General features: G+C 37.5%; 1 protein-coding gene across 3 annotated transcripts in view; it reads left to right on the top strand.

Annotated features, from left to right (window-relative positions):
• The window catches only part of LOC124215489 (A-kinase anchor protein 200), a 103,415-nt gene that overhangs the window by 25,989 nt on the left and 53,778 nt on the right, over positions 1-23,648 (top strand). For 2 of the 3 annotated variants that reach the window (XM_069134762.1, XM_046618925.2), the window contains exon 2: positions 7,333-7,392. The gene's annotated coding sequence lies outside the window, so the exon portion shown is untranslated. Of the gene's footprint in view, positions 1-7,332; positions 7,393-20,299; positions 20,318-23,648 lie in introns of those variants that run through there. The other variant, XM_069134760.1, reaches the window with a different exon arrangement.

The following is a 23,648-nucleotide window of genomic DNA, read 5'->3' as shown; positions in this document are numbered from 1 at the left end:
ACTACATTGCGCACTTCCGGTTATAATCGTATGAAATTTACCTGGAAACGAGTGACAGCATTGTGTTTCTATTACGTTAGCTGGTGAGTCTTCATCCTGTAATAAAAACTTGTGGCAAATCGAAGGGATGATGGAGAAATGGCTACCCTTAAGCCACACACCTTATAAAACCTGATCTCATCTTGTATCAATTAAATTCATAGATAATAACAATTCTATACTTTCAACGGTCGTTCACAGTTTGACTGTAACTTCATCAGCAAATTTTCAATTTATTTACACTAGAAGAAATTACGTTAATCAGTCTGCCAGATATATTTTTATTTATTTTTTCTTCTGCATAAAATATTTCCCACCCTCCAACAATGGAGGCATATAAAATTGTACTCTTGTTAGTATTTTTCTAGACCTGTTTCAGTGAAACATAGCTACAACTACACTGTAAAATCCTGTAGCTGGTTCTCAAGCTCCTTTGATATCGTCTTGAAGTTTGTTTAGCTGAAAACCTGTAGTAGACTAGAAAAATCAATTATTGTTACCATAATTTCTTTGAGTATAAATTCCTAATGATACTTTTGTTTGCCACGTTAGTTACATTACAACCAGTCAGTCAGTCACGTTAACGGTCCCAGTATCCTTACAACTCTCTGCAAGGAACGCAAGAAGATTAAATCCGTACAATTTGTGCGTAATTTTGACAGAAAGACGTCCGTAGGAAGATGTCACATTATTTCTATGCCAAAATGCTTGGTTTATTGGAAAGCTTCTTTCCCTCCTCGGCGTCGAACATAAAGCGTGACCCTGCGAATCGGAACCATGGTGTCTAGAGTTGTTGGTACTACTTTTCGCATCTGCGGCACGACGTTACGCCCAAGTTTATCATCGACGTTAACCCTTTTCTTTGATTTCCATTCGGGAAATGGCCGCCGCGGACAAAGGGGCCCTGGCACATCGGCTTGGCTGTATAATTCGCTTTTGGCGGGTCGCTAGTCGCGTGCGCCAAGACATCTGGCTCCGTCCAAGGCCGGCCAATCAACCTCGTACACACACACATGTATACATACGTGGTGCAGCTGAAAGATAGATATATACGCAACCACTCACGCGTGCACACGCACTCGTTCTTCCCATATGACGATCTCATACCGATACGATCGTGCGTGCGTGTGTTTGTGTAAGGCGAAAACGTAAGAGATCCGAGACCGAAGCTGCCTGCGGTACGAGAGTCCTCTCCAAGGACGAGCGAGCCTCGACACACCAGAGCAGGTATTTATATCCTGGGTCCGATCCTCTTGACCCTGAGACTACGTCAAAAAATTATACAAGATTAAGAGTGATAAAGGGTGGGGAGGAAAAAATAAAAGTGTTAGACGTACGACTCTTTCGTTCGATTGACAAACCTATTTGCAGTTGAGTGAATTTGAAATAGAAGTTCATTTTCAATCGCGTTGCCAGGATGTTTTATTCGGACGATCGTCGATGGTCGATGAATGTCGTTGAGGGTGGAAATGGGTTTAAGATGAATTTTTTTCATGGCAAGAATGGAATTTGTATAATTAATTGAAACTTTGAAAACATTATATATGTACGTAATATATTTATTTGAATAAATATCGTGATTTTATTAAAGCATTTCCTCGGAAAATATGGGAGATATCAGCTGACAACTCATCGGAGGGTCGCCATCAAGACTGTACAATTCTGGAGGCCACAGTTTTCATGTGAAATCGATAGGATTTCAAATTTACTTTAAGGACATGTCTTTCTTTTATATAAACGTAACTTCCGAAAAAAAAAATTGAAAATTTGATATTTTTGGGGGGGAGTTTGGTTCTTGAAAAAGAAGAAAGACATGCCCTTGAAATGAATTTGAAATCCTATTGATTTCAGGTGAAAATTGTTGGACGTCCGATGAGTGAAAGTTGATATCTTTCACATTTTCCCAGGGAGTACTTGAAAAAAATGACAACATTTATTTGAATATATGCATAAAATATTCTCAAAGTTTCAATTAATTATATACATTCGTTTCTTGCCAATAAAATTCATGAAAATTACTAAACAAAAAAACGTAGTCCTAAATTTATTTCTCCCCTTTTAATTGTAAAAACTGCTTTCTTGCGTACGAATGCAGAATCGTCATGATGTAGGGTATAAGTTGTGAGTCCAATGAACTGTGGAATCTTAACAAGAATATATATTAGCCTGTCTACGTTAAATTTACTGTGCTGTTTAGGTGTTAATTACGTCGCCTAATCGAAGTTCAGTTACTCATTCACAAAGTTTAGAAAGCTATCGTGGCTAATCTCAGGTTGGTCTGACGATGCTAAAAAAATATTAAGTCATCCTGCAGGCTGTAAGAATTTAAAAGAATTTAACCAAACTTCACGCTGCTTCCCTGAGCCAATTTATCCGTGTTCTTGTACTTTCCGTGTATTTCCCTTTCACATTTCGTGATCACAAGTTCAGGGTCGTAAATCAGTAATAAATCTGCGACCAGTCAACGAGAGACCTCCTCCACGTGCGTTCAGATAATTATGAATTAAGAAACTCTATTAATAAACCTAGAATCACGAACGCATCCTCTCTCTGTGCAACGTTGTTTGACCGAGGAGGAGTTACCGGTGCTGGTGCTGCACACCCACGCTTTCGTCTGATGCGAGTCTAGGCCCACGCGATGCTGGAGATAAATGTGAAGAGCCGAACCAAGCCAAGTCAAGTCAAGTCAAGTCAAGTCGAGAAAACCCTCAGCTCAGCACCAAAGTATCATAATTTCAACGTTTCGATCATTTGTTCGTACTTGAAATCGTACAATTCTCTTCTGCAAGAGTTTCATTTACTATTAGGTGTTCCGATTTGAACCTCAATACTTTCTGTAATGTATCGCTGCCGTTCCAACCCCCGACACGAGTCTAAACCCCCGGGGATTTCACGTGATGTATAGAATTTAGTCACGAATCGACGCCCAATTCCATCACCGATGAATGGAATCGACGTCCTTATGGGTTGGACCACCTTAATTATAATTCAACGTCGATTTGCGTAAGAATTATTTGGGTGATTAATTAATGCTAAACTAGCCTCGGGGGTTATTTGACGGGTTGAATTATTTCACTAACTACACTGCGTGAATGAAGATTCGTGTCCCGAGAAGGTTATTTGGAGTAAATCGTTATAATCAAGTGAATTTTCTACTCTATTGTCATGTGAAACACAACTCAAGTGCTAGGGTAATCTTTTCTCCCTGACGATGGCTGGCTTAGTCTAGCCGAAACATCCAAAAATTTCAAAAAGTAAAATTTGTAACTTTATGTCCTCGACGACGTTTTAAGCATGCCTTGGTACTGTATACAATGAGTTATCAAAGAATACACCCGCAGCCGTAGAAACACTCGGATATACCACTAAAACCTCGCGTTTCGTCGTTACGAGCTTATCGACAACGTTCGACGATCGCTGCGACTCAATACAGCGTAATTATTCATTATTCATCAGTGTCGCCGACCGTCGCTTACGGCACGAATGGAAACCATGACCATCCTCGAATCCAGCGACGCTATGCTTTCGACGTTGGTCGGAATACGGTTTTGAAATAAAGCGTAATACGTTTGTTTGATTGTTCACGAAATATAAGGTAACCCGCATATCGCCACTGCTGCAAAATACTTTGGGGGAAACTTCCACCGAGATAATCTACGACCGAAACACGCTGTTACGGTGCGCTTTTGATCCTGCAACGAGCCTGTGACTCACTGCAGTCACTTTGCGTTATACCTATACCTACGCACCTACGTCATGGTGTGCGATGTGCTTTGCAGTATCTACTGGTCCCACAACCTATTTCTACAACCACCTACGCCGCGTCGTGCGAAAGAAGTATGCGAAGGCATTAACCTATTCGATGACGAAGGGTTCGAGGAGGGGAAAAACGAGGATAAACCGGACCCCGCCGCTTGCATCCTCTCTACTTCCACACGCATCCTCGCATTTGTAATATTAGTTACGGTGAATTGGATTTGCCAATTGAAGCAGCGCGCGCGCATGTCCGCCGCACTATTTTACTTTCTTTTTTTTTGTCTACTTTCCTTACACTCGACTCGATGCCAGGGTATCAATTCTCCGAGAGATGAAATACCCAACAAGCTTTTTTTTCCAACGGTTCGTTTCGTCAGCGATATCCATGAAACTTTGCTCATTTCTTACATAAATTCACTGTTATGCTGTTGTTGTCGGTGTCGCGAACTCGTTGGTTCGATTTAACGACTTCGGTTAACTCTACGGTGATTGATTTATACTGTAGCATCGTTTTAGATTGCAAAGAGTATCTGTTGTGAAATTTATTCACTTTGTTACTGATCTTTCAATATTTCACGCACGATATTCGCGTATCGATCGATCCGAAAGATTTTTTTAAACATCATCATAATTAATTTCTTCCAAACCTTATCCATCGATGATTATTGTATATATACTCACCCAGAACTTTCGTGGAATTTTTCTTTACATAGAAAATATATTCGTAAGGAGAAGAAAAAATAAAAAAAAAAAAACAAAAAAAGAACGTTATCGCTGCGTTGGTCGAGATAACTTTCACACGAGAAAGATACACTGAGCTTGAAGCTTTACAATTTCCAATTTCGAAGTGATAAACCTCCAGCATAGAACTGGAGTCCTCTCTCTTTCTCTCTCTCTCTATATATATATACGTATATATGTATGTATATACGTGTCAAAGTTGAGAATGGAGTTCTCGGTCGGTCACGTGTTCCAGTAACAAGAGGGAGGATTGGTTAGCTTCTGTTTTCACTTATCCTTCGAAGTTGGACCACCCCCTCCCTCACCCATGCATCTGTAAAACGAACGTGAAGGCTCGTGGTGCTCTTCGAATTGTAATCTCATCAAATCAGCATAACGTTGATCGCTCCCTCTCTCTTTCTCTCTCTCTCTCTCCCTCTCTCTCTCTCTCTCTCTTTTCCTCGAGGGTCGGACATAGCTCGCTTTCGCTCGCGAGGAAATCCACGTTACACCCTACGAAACTTTCCCTCGAGTAACCGCGACCAACGACGAAGAGAGGAGAGGAGAACGAGGACGAAGCGCAGAGTGCAGAGCGAGCCGGTCGGCCAGACCGTGTGCCGTGCGCAACCCGTAGACAACAACCGATATCTCCCCTCTGGTTTTATCCCCTCCCTCCCTCCTTCCCACCCACCCACCCACCCTCACGGCCCGGAGCCCCTCGACCCCGACGCGCTAGCCCGAGGGTGGCGAAACCCATGAATCATCCCCATAGAATCAATACGAGACCCCCTCATAACCGCCAGGTCTACCTACCCACGCATGGGATGATGGAGGAGAGAGAGAGAGAGAGAGAGAGAGAGAGAGCACCCTGATGCCCCCGTACTTCGCCATCACCATGAGCCGTCGGGGCGAGGCGCAGCGCTTTGAATTGGGGTGACGCGACCCCTGCCGGGTTTGTCGAGTCGCTGAAGCCCCAGGCCAGGCAAATCAATGTTGTATATAATTCAAGTATTCGACTTTTATATCGACAAATATTTATCATTCTTACCATTAATTGTTATTATTTTTGTCTCATTCCACCTTCTTTGATTTTTTGTTTTGTCGTAATTTTCTATTTTTTTTTTTTTTTTTTATTTTTTTTTCAACGAGCAACGTGTAAGAATATTGAATATACGGTATACCTGTAACAAATGTCATACGAATGGTACGAATTTATCGACGACGCGTTGAAATTTGGATAAAGTATAGAAAAGTCGAGAATTCTTTTTTTTTTTTTTTTTTTTTTGTGCCATGTTGAAAGGGGGGGATTGTACGCAAATGTCGATTTAGTTTAGTTTAGTTTAGTATAGTTTTTTAGTTCGCAGAAGACATTTTTTGTAACGGCGGATTTTAGCGAATTTTCATTTTCATAATTAGCGTCGTTTTACATGTATAGTCAGAGAATGGCCGCTTTGCTGGAAAAACCTCGAAATGTTTGGGTATTTGAAAAAAGTCGTGGAAAATTTGAAATTGTCAAGGAATATTGGTTGTTGATTGCGGAGAAAAATAAAAATGTCGATCTTTTTTTTTTTTTTTTTTTTTGTGTTCAAAGTAAAAATTAATCTTCGATATTACAGATCGAAAGAGAAAAGCATAAAATAAAGTCGATAAAAGAATTAGGATACTTATTATCTATAGGACGGAGACAATTTTGTGAAAAAACTGCGCCTTGGGTTCTGGACAACCCGGAAATGTCCTGCAATAAATTTTTGCAAAAATTAGTCGGCACTTTGATAGAATACCTACCTATATAGAATACGCTGTATAAAGAAGAAGAAATCAAATTAGAGAAGTCCCGAAATTTGCGGTACCTAATCAATTCCTTTCAAGTATATAAATCACTTCCATGTTTCTTTGATGTCCCAATTATCCTCAGTTTGAGCTAAACCCGTTATACGATTGTAAAATAATCTGGGAGGAGAAATGTCAAAACTTGTTTATAGTACATCTACTTTAAATAAAAACAAAAAAAAAAAACAAAAAAAAAACTTGAAAGAAATAGGAAGATTCCAAATCTCAGCGTCTGTTTATGGCCACTTTGCGAAGTCTGTTTATGGTTTAAATTTGACCAAAAATTTTCTCTTCTCACCATATGTCTTAGAACCAGGCGGCATATTTGTCGCAGGGTCCCTTCTCTAAATCGTAAATCAAGATTAGGCACAATGCGATCGTATTTTCAGCTCTAGTACGGTGTTTTATCGCCTCTTGGGAGTGTGTACTTCAAAATCGTCAGGGCGAAAAGCGTACGCTTTTCCCCATTCTCAATCGTTTCGTCAACGGTTTAAGGGGAGGAAACACTTAATTGATTGATTATTTGTTATATTTCATTATTCGATTTTCATACAAGAAATTGAAGTATTCTTGAACGATTTAACAGAATTGGTTGAATATAGTAGGTTTAGTTAAAACCGAGTCTGTAATCACGGTGACTAATCTATCCGCAGTTTTACTAACAACAAGTAAGCGTAGCATATTTGATATAAAAACAACCAAAGCGGCATAATTGATGCATATGGACAAATTACTCTTTTCGAATTGTATGAAAATCGAAACGAAGCTTTTCGATTCCGTACATATATACACAGCGTTCCTATAAATTGTACTTAAAATAAACTTATATTAAACTTGACGGCTATGGTCTTGCTCGAAAATAATAACTGCAACAAAAAAGTTATGGGTAATATAGAAAAGCGTAAAGAGATTGACTTCGATCGAGCATTTAGGCGAAATGTGGTAAGATGGGATAACTTTTTTCATAAAAAACTCTTTTTGTTTCAGATAGAAAGAAGTATCCTGGGTGTAAGACATAGAATATCCGGAACACGAGCAAACAATTCGGTGAGTGATTGATTTTGATAAAACGTCTTGCCTCCCCGACTCGTTCGAACGAGTGTTTCACCGTTCATCGTCATCGCTCGCCGAATGCGAGGACCGATCTTGGTTCACTTTCTTCTACATCGTTTTGTTGAAATTTAACACCAGACCAGAGCGAAGTTGCGTTTCGCCCTCGTTACTACGAGGCTCTCGCTCTGTCGGCGAGGACGGTAATTTACCCGTCAACAAGTGTCCGATACATAATTCCCGAGAAAATATAGGCACCCACCTATCTCCGTAACAACAGATTAGTACCGAACACACACGTTTCACTCACTTAGCACCGACGTAACGACCCGATAATAATATAATACTTAAAATCCGTAACTTGAATCGACCCTCCTGACCTTCCCCTGGGGTTATATTCTGCGCCATCATTTCGAAGCTTCTGAAGTGAGTGTGGAACCGTCCATATCAATTGCTTTCAACCTTTGGATTATACGTACGAGCTTACGGATGATTTTTAGGACTTTATCGAAAAGGATATAAATATCGGCAGCGGGGGCGAGGTTGAAATTTCGAATTTGAAAGGTTTCGAAAGCGCCAAATTCCGAATCATTGACAGCGAAACTTAGAGTAAAGAAAGCAAACTTTGACGAAATATCGAAGTCTCGAATGGTCCGAAGCCCGACGCTCAAAGTTCCATCGGATCCAAATCTTATTTATCGGGAAAAATTCAGGTCCGTGAACTTCGTTCATCTTGTCGCAACGAGTTGCATCGCCGCTGATAAAAGGCATCTGCTTACCTTTTTATGTACGTTCACTTTGCGGATCGAGATTTGCCGCAAGTTTTATTTTAATTACACGTTTGCAAATGGCGTTTAATCCCGCAGTGCATCGCCAAGGAGAGATGCAATATCTGCTGCGATGAAGCAGCAGCCAGCAGCTGCGGTATCGTTTCCCGAATGTGCTGATCTTTGCGTTTTTTAATGCGGCAGCTGACGTTTTAAAAATAGATTTTGTTAAACAACACGATGTGTCGAGTGATGTAGAAACATTAAACGACTGTTGAACGGCGTTGTATAGGGTTGTTTTAGCAATACGATATCGCGGTTGCGATGATTTGGAAGAGAGAGGGAAAAAAAAAAAAAATGGCAAACGATAAGGAAAACTTTGACATCACTTTTCAATGGCTTGTTTATTGTAAAATGGGAGTTTATCGTACAGTTCATTTAATTCTTGCTATTGTACAACGTAGTAATTTTCGTACCGGTTATTTCCGTCGGAGAAAACGACGAGATGATTTCTACAAATTATAGTTGTAACCTGCAGGCATATTTGAAATAGGATTTATCAATTATTACAAAACACATCGAGGAAAGAGGAGGTTCTTCGTCTCAATCCACAGAAGATTGAGACTGCAGGCATTTCGTTTCTATTGACTTTTCAATCGATCAGTTCTAGTCCCCCCCCTCCGTCGTGCTTTCATATTGTCGAAGATGAAAAGCAATTCCCTTGCAAATAAAAGCGTTTGCTGGAGTGAAAAAGGAAGAAAATGGTCGCAAGCTTTCGTCGTATATATATATATTATATATATTAAAAAAGGAAAAAATAAAAAAAAAAAAAAAAACACGCAGAGTGGGAAAATTTTTATTACCAGTATAAGAAGAAACAGAAAAAATTAAAGTTACATGTAAACTGCTGCTCGGTAAACATCAAACAACCTTATCTCCGAAGCTTTTTTCTTTGTATGCCACGCTTAATACACTTGTATCGGTTAATCGGTCAACGTGGTTGACCGACTTATATATATGTATGTGCAAAAAAAAAGCAACATCGTCAATAAATAAAAAAAAATACATGTATACTCGTTGCTGGATGACTCAAATTCTGTTAATTATACTGTTACTTACATACCGGCTGTAATAACACGATTTAAAAAAATTTCATATCAAGAAATTATTTTTCCGCTACGTTTCGTTAATATTGTCGAAAAAATTTCAATTTAGAAACGATAATTCGGAAATTGGCGAAGTATGAAAATAATCGACAAATTAGGCTGGTGATGTAAACCTAAAAAAGGTATTTATAAAATCAAAACTTTTTACAGTTCGTAATAATCTGGAATTGAAATTTTTCGACTCAAAATCGAAATTTTCTTTTATTTTTCACTGTGCGCAACAGTTGCTTTTAACTGGCGTTTCTTTGTTCGGGCTAAATTTATCTTGCATGTTGTAAAGGTATAACGTAAGCAAGTCTTTTTACCGTTAAACTCGAGCTCGTGTCATTGTCGTTATTATTGTGAGTAACCTGTCACCGAGTTAGTAACTTCATTTCATTCCGTACCATTCCATTCCATTCTAGACTGTTCTATTATATATTATTTTCACTTCCATTCTAATACACACAATGTCAAAAGACAGCGAGTGCAATGCGCGCCGTTGTAGTTGGTCAAATATCATGAATGGGAAAGCCTTTTTGATATTCTTTGTAGCTATGACGAGCCGCCGCCGCGCTGGCGTTGTAAACCTGTTTAGTATAAGCGGGAAGGTGTAATGATTGTTTCCGTTTCCTGTATACCCTGCGTATTTACCTACCTACGTGATCGTTTATGCGCCATCGACTGCAGTCCGTGTTATATTATCTAGCCGATGCTTTTTCACTCTCTTTCATAGTCCAAGAAAATGGAGCCTAGAACTTGTGCTAAATCTTTTTTTTCTTCATCTTGTGTTTTAAAATTTTCCATTATATGTACGTATACATATATTTTACAGGTATATACGTTAGTTTTTATTTGAATTTAATTAGCTTCAGAGATCGTGCACTGAGAAAAATATCATTTGTTACGGTATCTAGAAAAATTCGGTAAAACAAGTATCGTTAAAGGAACTGTTTGAATATTGTTGGAATTAAGAAAAACGGGATACGCGTAAACATTTTACGCTATCGTCGATACTTTTTTGGTAATTATAACGCAAAATCAGTTTGCGAGGTTTACTCTTTTAGTTAAATAAGGCTTTAGCGTCAATTTAATGCTGCAGAAGCATTCAATTTTCGCAACAGCGATCGTAATGAGAAAGAATATACAGTAAGAGATACTAGACTTTCCGGTAACAGCTATAAAACTAATTTTCATTTTCTACCTAGAATTATATTTTTCGATTGTGGTAAATGATTAAATATTTAAGGAATGAGCGGTAACCGAAAAAAAAAATATCTTTCAGTGTTTGGGTAGAACGAAAAAATAAAGTGCGGCCTTTGAAACTGCCTACTTTATTCAGGTATGTGGCAACAGCACGCCATACCGTGAAAATAATAATCATCTTTGAGTCATTCGAGCTTGTAATTGGTTTACGAAGTTGTTGCAGGCATGTGTGTAGAATGAAACTCGAACCTTCCTGTCGCTTCGAATAAACACACGCTCGAACTATGACCTCGTACGTTTGCGCTTTCCTTCTATAGCCGATACTTTACGATAAATACAATCTCATGGTTTCGACCGAGGCAAGCATCGATATTAATACAATAACGTTGAAAATTGATACAACAGCGTGTGATACGTGGAATGTTTTTCCTGTGGTATTTGTCAATTTGGAAATCCCGATTCAACCGATCCCCGCATCACGCAATTCGGCCAACAAAATATGTCATGCTAACCTTTTTTCGAATATTTTAGAGCGTTTCTAACTACCGCGTTAATTGTCATCCATTTTTGGCTAATGGTTAATTTTGGCAATGCAGAAAAGGACGCAAAGGCCGAATTGTACGTGCAATTATATGAACGAAAAACACACCAACGCCTTAATGATTAGATTCAAAAATAATGATTCGCCGTGAAAAATACGAAACCGTGATCGCGATTTTTTATGTCACTGGTTCATTTTTGCGTTTAACCGAAATCTGTTCGTTACTTTTTGTTCTCAATTGTATGTAGAATACAGCTGATACGTTGATTTTTGCATTACGATGCATACCTAACCTCTGATAATGGTCAAAATGGACGACATCTAACGCAGTCGGTAAAGAAGGAGCGACTACAGCATCCGCCTAAGGGTAATTATCAACTTTACACTTCGGTGCATCAGAGTTTTTCGAATTTTCCCACGCATACCTCGATCCATGCATAATATGTGTACAAAAATCTAAATTCAATAATTCGCAAACGTCGAGTTTCACGAATAGTCGCGTATTTTTCTCTTTTGTTCAATCACTTTTCGTTACGTGCACCCTCTTTTTCTTTCGGTATCCCTCCCCAACCTCCTCCCACTTTGCAATTGTCACTTCTCACGAATATTTCAATGTGTAATATGTACGTGTATTATTATTATTGTTATTGTTGTTTTTGTTATCTTTGTACCATTTATGAATATTATTTCGGTCGTCAGTCGGCCAGAGTTCCGACGGATGTCAGGCACTGTTGTCTCTCTCCCTTCACCCACGCAACGTGAATTTTATTCGGAAGTGGAAGTTTAGTCTTAATAATAAAATAACTCACCCACCAACACCTCGGCGTATTGCGCATAAAATAATTAATCACTTGTTGCCTCGGTGTCAATTACTGCAGCGATTAATCATTGTTTCGCCAATTTTTTTATTTTTCCACCCCGGCTCCAAAGTATTTGGTATTTTTTTAGTTTTACTGTCTTCCGCGCCCGTGTCGTAATTACGTCAATTGTGAGAAATAAAAACAATTATTTAAACAGATGTTGGATCCGTGATAACGATTTTTTTTTCTTTTTTTTTTTTTTAATTATTTTTCGTAGCATCATTTTTTTTTTTTTTCTTACGTCAAATCTTTACAAGGAAAATTCGTTTCGTTTCGTTTCTCATAGCAAACTTATCGCTTTGCAGCATATAATTGTTACGCTCAAATTAAGTCTACGGGAAACGTTTAATTATTTATTTACAGCTGTAAAGATTATTGTTATCATCCGGTTAGTTGAATCGAGTGCTTTGACTCATCGCACGTCGAAAGAATTTTTTTCTTTATAAATTGAATAAAAATAAACTGTTCTACGGTGGTATTGTATGATATCCCATCTTCTTGAAGATTTATCAGTATCGCGTCTTCATTTAAATTATCATGTTATAAGTACATCACGCAGCTGTTAATATTTTCCGCTCCACGGTGCAGATCCTTCGTTATAAACAGTTTACTCGTGCCAACTAATATAATTCATACAACATGTACTCTAATGTCACGGTATGGTTTATCATACGTACGACGTGCTTCGCTAGTTTCTTCCACTTGTACAAGAGACTGAGATTGTTATTAAATTAATCCCAAGTTTCTCCTCGTCCTGTATTAAAGCGAATTAAAAACGTGTGAATATAGTAAAAAAAAAAAGAAACGTATGAGCGAGTAGTTTCTATATTAGGTTCGAAGCAATTAGTTTTCTGTTTCAGTTCGTTTATCAGGTCCTAATTTGTTCACGTTGTCGACATTTTCTTTTCCCTTCTCATTTTCTTCTTCCATTCATTTTTAGCCGGACAATTGCTGTTATTCATAACGTACAAACGTTTCCGGTAATTATAGATTGTCGTGGGGGGGGGGGGGGGGGGGGATATTTTTAATGCCTTTGTGATATCGTTATCAGTTCACATTTCGGTGACACTCGAGTGATTGTCAGACGTGTTTACGGTTGAAAAGATTTCGACTGTTTTCCCACCACCATATGTCGTCGTCATATCGCGTCGCACGCTTGGATTGAATTTTTATTTTGAGTATTTTCGTCAACCACCAGACGGCAAAATTATACGCGTGATTTCCGAAGACGAAGTTGACGTGCGGAAATGAAATATTGAAACAAAAATCACTATCGTCAAATTTTAGACGTTGCGTGACTTTTGAAATTTTTTTTTTTTTTTTTTTCCTGCAAAATATGCTCAAAGAAAATACACTCATCTCTATGCAACTTTCTTCAGCTTAATTTGTAACCGCGAGGTACGCATGCTTTGAACGCGTGCTAACGATCTTTAAATCACGCGCGATGAAACGTAGGCGTTTATCCATTCGTTCATTCATTCATTCATTCATTCGTTCGTTCGTCTGGGTAATAGTGCGTAATGGCTAATGGTAATTACCTGGTATGCGTACTCGAACCGTGACTATCGTAGCTAAGAACCGTTGACTTCTGCTACTGCTTCCGCTGCAGGCGATATAAGGCACAAGGTTGGTTTGGACCGTTAGACGGAGTTTTTTTTTTTATACCGAACAAGGTCTCGAGTTAATATATCGAGCTAGTTGAAGGTAATTTTATGCAGTCATTAATTTGCTTCACATTATTGATACAGGAATTTGAACGAATTCTGAATACTTTTAGAACGCATGATGTCAAAAATCAAACCTTGCCGAAGACAAGTTTATGTAATTTGCAAATTCGGATCAGGAGTGAAAAACTGTCTAATCTACGAATAACTCGGTCGTTTTCATTTTTTTTCATTCAAGCGTCTTAGATGCGAAATATAATTATTATTTGTATATACTCCGAATGAAGATGCAGATTTTAGTCTTTTGATCGTTACATGCAATACGTGACGTCATGTTTTATTGTTAGCTGTTTCTGAATTGGATGGAAAAAGAGATGGGGAAAAAAATTCTAAGCAATACTTTTGTAACTATCGTTGAACGACTGACTAAACGTTCTAGTAATTGTGTTTTCACTCGTATTCGGCAAATTAACTCCTCGGTTATAATGAACTACAGGAAAAAAAAATTCTTGTTATTCAATATTCTTTTTGTACCTGTAATTTTTTAATTTTTTTTCTCTACCGTCTTTAATGCCTTACTTGTTCACATCTTACAAATATCGTCGTTCGCTGTTTTTGACAATTTTCGCTTCAACAATCATCGCGAGAGGTTAAAACTTGTTGTTCAAGCGACCTAGAGAGCAGATGGTACAAAAATAATAATGACACTTTTCTATACAAATTTGAAAAACGTGAAGGTTTTTACAAAATTAGAAACAGTTCCGTCACAGGGTGAGAACAACTTTGACAAGCATGAAACATTGAAATTATGAGGATACTGTATCCAGTTTTTTACCGGCCGAGCAAAAAGTCACTGGTCATTTATTATCAGACCCGTCGCATTGTTGACCAGAAAAAGTCGCCACGTGCAATATGTCCGATTAAAAAAAAAAAGAAAAAAAAAAGGGGGCAGGAAAGTGTCCGCGACTAGAAAGAAAAAGCTTTCTTTTAACGCCAAAATAGAAACGTAAAAAAATGTACTCCTATAATTGCCAGAATTATATAATTTCTGTCATTCATTCGCATGCGGTGTCGAATCTAGAATCGCACTTCATCCGCAGTATATTCGTAACTTTTGCGCAGCATGTGCGAAAAGGCTCTGAGAAATGGTTAATAAATACGAAAATGAGTAATCGCGGCATTTAACTCGGTCGGTAAAGACCGACTGCGTAGGGTCCTCTTAAGGCTGGTTATACGTATATCTGGCAACCGATTCACGCCCGTGACATTCGCCGGTTCATGGCCATGGTACAGATAATTGTCAACGGCGTGCTAATCGCCATGCTCTGCAGCGTATATATTTATAACATGCAGGCGAGAGAACTGCAAAATCGAGCCACAGCACTCGGTATCTCTCCCTCTCTCTCTCTCTCTCCCTCTCTCTCTTTATCCTCCGCGTTATGCGGGATGCTTTCACGCGGACGATTCTTCCCCGAGTCATTACATATCGTGTAGGGTGGAGCTTCCGTTTCCGGCGATGAACGTGCGGCCGGACACACCGACTCATCTCGCTCCCAATAAGCCCGGTATTAATCGTAAACGTAATTTTAATCGTAATTGCAGTCTTGCGTCTTAATTGGAAACGGGAGCGTTTCAACGACGCATGTTTCAACGACGAGAGGACGAGTAGTTTCTTATTCACGTCCGCTAAACCCCTTCGGGTTACGGGTTACGGGTTACTTTACGTTACGTTTACGGCGCGGCTTTCGTTCCTTCGTTCGTAACGCGACCCCTCCTTCACCCCTGGCGGGTTGTTTCAATCTCTGCATGTCTAATCGCGTGGGACTACCGCCTTTGTCGCTTATTAACCACTTTATTAATTTAAGCCGGATTATGCCCCGAGGAACCCCCGACCTTCTTCTCCCCACTTGCAGGGTCTTCTTCTTGTTGCGCCGCCACTTCCATTGTCCTATTAAATCGGAACATCTTTCAGATCAGCCTTACAGCCTTGCGATCTTCGCCCTCTTCTTGTCTCCGGGGATTTTTTTTTCTCTTTTTTTTTTACTTTTTTTTTTTTTTAATTCACTCTCTCACGATTAATTACAGCTTCGCATCAACGCTTCAACCGCTCTTTTGTAAGCTTTCGGGTTATGGTCTCCCGTCTATCAAAATTATGTTCATTTCTCTCTCGTTTCTGATTTTTTTCGGTCTAAGTTGCGATCTTTATTGAATGTAAATTTATTAATTTTTTTTTTATCGATGTCGTCCGCTTACGCTCGATGAATTACATGCATATGAAATAGCCATGCATAAAAATAGACACACACACACAAAACGAATTAATTCAGTCTTCTCCGTAGCAAAATACCGTGCAAAAAACAAATTTCACGATTGCAATCAATACTTCAGTTACAATTGATGATTCATCTGTCTTGCTTACAAAGATAGGCAGCAAAATAATCAGAATTACTAAAAAAAAAAAAAAAAAAATTATCAATTGGTTAAATAATGAATAAGAAATTACTGTCCTGTCTGTCCAATTTGATTTTGGTTGGAATATTTTTGGTTTTGGTGACAGAAGTGACGTAATTATTTTCATAATTTTCAAAAATGTCGCTATCGCAGTGAGTGTCAGACCCTAGTCGAATTGACGTGGAATACACCATATATATATAAAAAGGAAATCTGTCTGCGTAAATTAGCAATCAACGCGCTTTACCTCGTTTTAATTTGCCTTTTTTTGTTTTTTGTACTTTTAAATACTCCGCGTATAAATTGTAAGCAGGTTTCTTATCTCTGATGCATAAACATATATTATATGTTTATATATATATGTATATAGGTGTGTGTGTGTGTGTATAACACGAAACACTTTAAAAAAGTCGTCGACCTCCAGTTTATTCATACATATATATGTATACATGTATAATTGAACCGGTAAATAGATTACGAATTATATAATAACTGCAGAGTCGTTTTATAAGTCTGTTAATAACGAACATCTAGAACTTAGATTTTCGATTCGACTTTTATTAATCCTTGCTAATATTCTTCATCGGTCCAAATTTGCGTATCAGTTGTACGAAAATTCGTGAAATTCATAAAAAAAAAAAAAAAATGCAACAAGCTGAGTAATTTATAGATTTTTATAACCGTTCGCTAGAAGAAAATTCTTATAATAACCAATTATGTGAAATGCCGGGCAGATATAACGTCCCGAATTTATATTTATAGGTGTAATTTACGACCGGGGATAATATTATACGTTAATCGTGAATGTGAAATCAATGTCGTAGCGCCTAAATGGGAGTTGAGTAGTTTTCGGGCTTGCAACCAGGAAATGCTAATTTCACACTCATCTTTCTGTAACTGATATTGTATACCGTGAAAATGATGATTCACTGGTCTCGCAATACTCGACGGTCAAGAATCCGAATCGCGATGACTGTCGCCGAGTCGAAATTCTACTCATTTTATCGATACGAATTTCGGCGTATTTAATAAACGATGATTGTGCCGCCTCTGCTTCAATCGCTGATTTCATCCAATCGGTGATTTATCAACTTCGTTTGACGGTTTTTGTTCTTCCTTTCTGTTAACATCATATTTCAATGTTTTATTATTTCTGGTTACGATATAATGACATTTTTTCATCCAGTTTTTTTTTTTCTTTTTTTTTGTTTCATTCGAATAAAAGTAGTCGTTGAATTTATTTTGACACTGATATCGAGATTTCACCGTCTTCTTTGTTATTTTTGTTATATACGGGGGAAAAAAAATGATGAAACTCGTTTAATTGCGGACTTAGATTAAAGTTGCACTGAAATTGTCGAAAAAGATGAAAACGGATCCGTTTCTCAATCGTCACAATTCTAACAAGATTCCTATTTATTATTATCATGATTAATCATTTTTGCTTTGCATCAACTCGATTTTACGCACCGATCAAATTCTCGCACGAAAAACTTATCGTTAAACTGTGTGAAATTAAATTCTTGAATCGGTATTATATCCGTGGCTTCGATCTGCCGTACAAGATATAAGTAGAAAAAGAAAAGAAAGAACAAAAATCTAGTGAGAAGAATGAATGAAAAGATTGAAATGGTCGTTGGCGAAAAAAGAAACAAAATAAAATAAATAAAACAAAAGATACTGCAGAAAAATATTGGCAATTGAGCCGTGAATGAACTCGTCATATCGACACATATATATATATATATGTATGAAATGACGTAATTTTACCTGAACAAATGAATCTAAATGAATATATATATATATATATACGTATAAATGCGACAAGCTGGCCAACAACGAACTGTTTTCAGAAGAGATATAATAACCGTTTCGCTGTCACACGTACACCGTGTGTATTTCTGTGGAGTAGTTTGCAATTTCAACAAAATTTCGTATTCAATACGTCGTTACAAGTACCGCCGACTTTCGTACCATTGCCGGTAAAAATGGTTATGTAGAATTTTGAGAAAACGGTGTGAAAACATATCGACAGCATTTACGATACGTATTATTTACCGTAGATTGCGAACCGAGTCGTTTCTTCGGTATTGATTTCAAACTGACTGACTCATTGCAAAAATTCGCCAGCCTGTTATTTAATTTACGACTAACTAGCTCGTAATTCACGTTGACTTTTTGTTCGCGTACATTTAAATCTACTACGCTATTTTTGCGATAAGAGAAAGGCTTGCCTGCATGTTGTGCTCGGTGCTGGCGAACTCCCGGTGCGCTGTCTCATTTTCAATGATAACAAATTTCCGGCAGTTATATATATATATATATACATATGTAATATGTATGCATATGATACTACGTACAAACTTCTGGGATGTACAAACTCGTATCGTTCGGCGTGTCCGTCATTCCCTTGCGTTTAAATAATACGCGATGCGTTGTTTGTACATTTTATATATATATATATTTGTGTGTGTGTGTGATTAAACTTATTATACATAGTTTAACGTCCGCGGTATAATTATGACGCGATGGAACTCGAACCGAGATTCTCCGTGAGGAGGCTTCCGGGTTTATTTTCGTCGTGAGAGGGACAAAGAGAAAGTGAAAAGATAAAAGAAATAGAAAAAAAAAAGAAGAAGAAGAAGAAGGAAATATCGATATCCTATCGTGTACCCAGCTCTACCGACAAGAGATAGCCTTCTAGGAAGGTTTCTCAAATTCGTTTCTCGAAGTTTATAAACATATAATATCCTGCAACGCGCTCCTATCTCCGTGATCGGCTAGTAACGCGGCAGGTCGACATCTGCACGTATACCTGTTCTATGATTTATCTGTACTTGAGGGGGAAAAGAAACAAAAAAAAAAAAAAGAAAGAAAAAAAAAACCGAGAACGCGGATGCCGCTAGATAAAATTCCATTCTTTCCTCCAATTTTATACAGAATATTATAGATTTTTTATTATGCTTCGCGTATGTATTTATGTTTACGTAATGTACGATCGGAGTCGCCACGGATTGTGGAAAACTGGGAAAGTTGGAGAGTTTCCGAGTTACGTTGCCGATTGGTTGAAAGAAGAAGCAATATAGTAGAATGAAGTTTTCAAACATTGCCTTGTTCTGGCTTGGTTTTATATAGAACTCGCGCAGAATTTATCTTTTTTTCTACTGACGGCAAATTTAGAAAAAAAACTTTCGTGTAATCGTTAATCTTGGGCTTTATTTTAGACGTAATTTTATGCAAACTGCATCATGAATTATATTTTCGACTCCATGTAAGGACCATCCTGATACATATTGATTAGAGTTCATTTCGATTTTCAATTAGAGTTTATTATGATTTGTTCATTTATTTATTTTATTTATTTTTTTTTCATTATATTATTTAAGCACAGTATTTTGCAGATTTTTATCCAAACGATACAATAACGTAGCCGTATAAAAAAAAAAATCGCAGTTACTTGAACTGTAGAATTTAAAATACGAAACCGAAATGTTCTCGTCGAATTCTGTGCTGTACGAGTTTGTGAAAAATCTACACGTGCTTGAATGTGTGATTTTAATATTGTGTATGAATTCTGCGAATCAGCGAGTGCGACGATAAGTTAATATTACGAGTTATATGAAAATCTGTTCGACGCGGTTGACAACGATTATCGTCCACAAGTAGAGGAATTTCAAAGCACATCCAATCGGGTGCATCATATTCGCCAATTAATCGCTCGTACCGCGCACTGTTAGTCATGTATAATATATACATTGATTTGGATATCGTGACCATGGTGTGTTGGTTAAATAAATGAATTTGGTCGGAGTTGGCCAGCGGTTGAATATTTATTTATCGCGACGTTTCTGCCGGGCAGGGCCGGCCATCTTCTTAATTCGCCATTATGCGAGGAAGTCGCCAAAAAGTCGTAACAAATAAATAGTCAACCACTGGCCAACTCCGACTAAATTCATTTATTTATAATACACAGACGTATAACCTGTTAAAAATATAACGCGGTATGAAATGTAGAGCTATTCCTCCATTTCTTTTTCTTCTTTCGCTATATCTCTCTCTCTCTCTCTCTCTCTCCCCCGCCCCTCTGCTCTACCATTCTTTGCATCGCTTCCGAGAAGCATGACCAAACGAAGCAAGCTTGACTCGATTCAAACGGTCTACCGACTACGAGTCAGGAATGCTGAAGTTAGATAACGCGTTGACACTGCTGGAATTTTCAGTGCCATTCCTCACGTGCAGACTTTTCACACCTGAACACAGTCGCAGACGACGCAAGCTTCCCAATACCGTGAGTCTAGTTTTTTTTTCTTTCTTTTTTTTTTTTAATTTTAAATTAGTACTATAATTACTGTTATTATTATTATTATTATTATTATTATTATTCAGCAATAATACAGGAGAGTATTTGCGTAATGAGGTCGTTAGATTAATCTTTATCGTCATCAACGTCGAGGGGATGTGAACAAGGTGCGATTTTTGAAACAGACAATTTCGTTTTTCTGTGGCTATTTTTTTATTTTTTTTTTTTTGAAAGTCATCCAAATTTCACTTAAACCCTGGAGATTGTTGACAGAGATTAACGATTGTCACTGTGATAACGACGAACCGATCATCTTCGTCGGTTTATTTCATTCCAATTATGATTCATGCATATTATTCACTGTTACGCACAGAAACGAATAAACTGCGTATATTAATTGACGTATCGTTATTATTGTACTACTTTGTTATTTTCATCTTTATTTCATCGCAACGTTACGTTACATAATTAAATGCGCGATTGATTCGTACGCACGGGGAATGAACCAATGCAAAATCATATTAAATGCAGGTTGTCTATTGTTTGTTTTTGAATATCCTTAAATCCTGGAATTCTCCTGGTAAACAAAAATTGCTACTCAAGTTTGGGAATATTTTGATTTATCATGGAATAGATGACACGATAAATTTTTTTATCGAAACCCGCGAGATTTCATTTGTAATACGCGGTCTTGAGCCTTGAATGAGTTGTTAGAAATTCATTCCGTGCATAAACTGCTGTATAAAATTTTCGATTCAACATTCAACCAATTTATTCTATCATTAAAAATTTATAAGGAAACCTAAATTTTTTAACGAATTAGAACACCCTGTAAATATTTCATTCGCAGGGCAAGTTTGAGTGTTGAAATTTTTCTTACTCTTTGATTTCATTTCGTGACGAAAACTAGCGAAGAGAAATATACTCGAATTATTCCATCGGGGGATACAAAGTTGGAGAAATAAAATAGTGGTACATTAAAACAATTCTTACACAAAATATGATCATCGACGTTTCGACGCGCAGAATATTGTTCGCGAATCGGAATGAATCATATTTTGCAGCGTCGTTTCAAATTACGTTCTTTCATACCTGATCTGTTATCCAAACGATGCAATCACCGCGTCGGTCAAGTTCGAGCAGACAAAGTTTAAACTTTATTTACAATTGGTTATAATTTGCAACTCAGCTGCTTACCTTCGTCGAGTTTATTCCATCATATATTATATTATATTATATATTATATATCGTGCGGCAAGCAATGCGTTGCAATTTCGACTCTCCGCCGACGATTTCAGTTTGCTTTAAACAACGTTAACGAGCATTTCCTTGCACTTTTGTGTCGCATGTATAGGGTATGTTTATTCAATATGTGTGTACATACGTACGTACGTCGCGTCGTTGCGACTCTACGTATGAAATATATGAGTCATTCCATTCTGCGCGGTGAAAAGTCACACGTATGCATACGTGCAACGATGCATGTGCGTGCGACACTTACGCGTTTCGAGAAAAATAACTGTACGTATAAATCGCTATTTGCGAATTCGAAATGTTCGATAAAAATAACAATAAAAATAATTTTTCCGCCTAAGATAATATCGTTATCTATATGCGTGCGTAAACTTTTAACTCGAATCAATAATCAATTCACGATAAAGTTGATGAATTATTGTATAATATTGTACGATTCTTGTACAACGACACGCACGCGCAATGCACAATGTGTATGTATAATGATATTTGCGACGCATTATGCGAGAGTGTTGATAATTTTTCAACGACAATAACGAGTCAGGCATGCATAACGTACAATAATTTGTAATACGGTGCATTGGCACACGCTTCGAATTCCGTGAACGTCCGCGCGATGATAAACCTCGTTATCGTTGATTAACTGCGCAATTTCTTGTTACTAAAAAAATGTTTCGCGAGCAACGTACGTACGTTCGGCTCTGACTCAGGATCATATTGCGTGCTGTCCTCAAGTTATTATCACTTGCGAGATAGAAAACTTGCCAAATTTCCGCGTCATTCGGTCCTCGCGTCTGCAAGTATTAATTTAACTATACAACGATGTATTTGTAATATATCAATCATTTCCCAGATACCTATCGTTATTATTTACAGATGTTACTTTTGAAACGGTAAAAGATTCATAAAATGTTACGGTCATTGGTTTTGAATGTCGGTGGTGAGTTTGTTTTTTTTTTTTTTTTATTCTTTTTCCATCGGTTTTCTTCTTCTCTTTTTGATTCTCGTTTTAAATTTCGTATCCGATGAAGAATTTAAGCTCGTTAAATCGTATACTTATAAATTTAAGTCGCGTAATCCGTTAATGATACGGCGATATCTGTCTTACATTTGCGCTAACGAAAGAGACGTTGAATAATTACGGACTACTTGTAAGTGTATACGCATTATACATGTGTACGTGTATAAGGTTTTTATCTGAATTTCCGGAATTTAATATAATATCTAGGTATGAGTGTGACGTGTATACATACCGCAAGCTACTGATTCTCATTAAACGTTGCCTTTCTTACTTGAGACACGTGTAAAAGTCGTACGTTATTTAATATTTCTTACACACAGTATCGAAACGATTTACGATTGGATGAAAAATAATTCTCTTTTCGCTGCGATGTGCGGTTGACTCGCGTTTTATACAACAGGAGTATTTATACGTTTTGTCCGTATTACGAAGAATGATAAGTGAGTTCAGTAGGTTTATTACAACGTGATAGTCCCCCTTCTCTTTCTTCGCCACTAACCGAAGTCTATCGTGCGCAGTCACGAAATCTGGAAGAATTGACTTATATACGGTACACAACATAATCCTGTACAAACGTTGTCGTGAAAGAAAATTTAGAATTTAGCTGACAATGAGACAACTCGGTCAACCTTTTATTTTTATCAACATGAACTTAATAGATGATTTTCTTGTTGGCTACTATTTCGAAATGTTAATTCTCTCAACCATTGTTTTCAAAATTATGATGTTTTTTTTTTTTTTTTTTCCGTTTACAATTCATACAAATAAATGAAACAAAAGAAGAAGAATATCCAGATAAAGATCATAAATAAGCAACGCATCTTTTTTTCTCGAATCGAACAATGAGAATAAAATATCTCGAAATCTGTTAAATATTATTTTTTTTTGTTAGAATGTTGAAATTGCAACACCGTGTAATTTTCACTTTTATTTATTTATTCATTTTTTTTCACAACCGATTCAGATTGCAATAATCTGCGGTGTTGAACGTTGGTCAAGTTGGCATTGAATGCCTCTTAGATATATATACATACACGAAGACCG

The sequence above is a fragment of the Neodiprion pinetum genome, chromosome 3 (assembly GCF_021155775.2).
Source record: "Neodiprion pinetum isolate iyNeoPine1 chromosome 3, iyNeoPine1.2, whole genome shotgun sequence".
Taxonomy (NCBI): Eukaryota; Metazoa; Arthropoda; class Insecta; order Hymenoptera; family Diprionidae; genus Neodiprion; species Neodiprion pinetum.
The sequence above is the reverse complement of the archived record's forward strand: the minus strand, read 5'-3'. Positions and strand labels throughout refer to the sequence as shown.